Consider the following 1,143-nt stretch of genomic DNA (forward strand, 5'->3'; position numbering starts at 1 on the left):
GAGCTGAAATCAACCAAGTAGAAACAAAAAGGACCATAGAAAGAATCAACAGAACCAAAAGTTGGTTCTTTGAGAAAATCAACAAGATAGATAAACCCTTAGCCAGACTAACGAGAGGACACAGAGAGTGTGTCCAAATTAACAAAATCAGAAATGAAAAGGGAGACATAACTACAGATTCGGAGGAAATTCAAAAAATCATCAGATCTTACTATAAAAACCTATATTCAACAAAATTTGAAAATCTTCAGGAAATGGACAATTTCCTAGACAGATACCAGGTATCGAAGTTAAATCAGGAACAGATAAACCAGTTAAACAACCCCATAACTCCTAAGGAAATAGAAGCAGTCATTAAAGGTCTCCCAACCAAAACGAGCCCAGGTCCAGACGGGTTTAGTGCAGAATTCTATCAGACCTTCATAGAAGACCTCATACCAATATTATCCAAACTATTCCACAAAATTGAAACAGATGGAGCCCTACCGAATTCCTTCTACGAAGCCACAATTACTCTTATACCTAAACCACACAAAGACACAACAAAGAAAGAGAACTTCAGACCAATTTCCCTTATGAATATCGACGCAAAAATACTCAATAAAATTCTGGCAAACCGAATTCAAGAGCACATCAAAACAATCATCCACCATGATCAAGTAGGCTTCATCCCAGGCATGCAGGGATGGTTTAATATACGGAAAACCATCAACGTGATCCATTATATAAACAAACTGAAAGAACAGAACCACATGATCATTTCATTAGATGCTGAGAAAGCATTTGACAAAATTCAACACCCCTTCATGATAAAAGTCCTGGAAAGAATAGGAATTCAAGGCCCATACCTAAACATAGTAAAAGCCATATACAGCAAACCAGTTGCTAACATTAAACTAAATGGAGAGAAACTTGAAGCAATCCCACTAAAATCAGGGACTAGACAAGGCTGCCCACTCTCTCCCTACTTACTCAATATAGTTCTTGAAGTTCTAGCCAGAGCAATCAGACAACAAAAGGAGATCAAAGGGATACAGATCGGAAAAGAAGAGGTCAAAATATCACTATTTGCAGATGACATGATAGTATATTTAAGTGATCCCAAAAGTTCCACCAGAGAACTACTAAAGCTGATAAACAACT

Source organism: Rattus norvegicus, chromosome 3, assembly GCF_036323735.1.
Source record: "Rattus norvegicus strain BN/NHsdMcwi chromosome 3, GRCr8, whole genome shotgun sequence".
In the NCBI taxonomy this organism is placed as follows: Eukaryota; Metazoa; Chordata; class Mammalia; order Rodentia; family Muridae; genus Rattus; species Rattus norvegicus.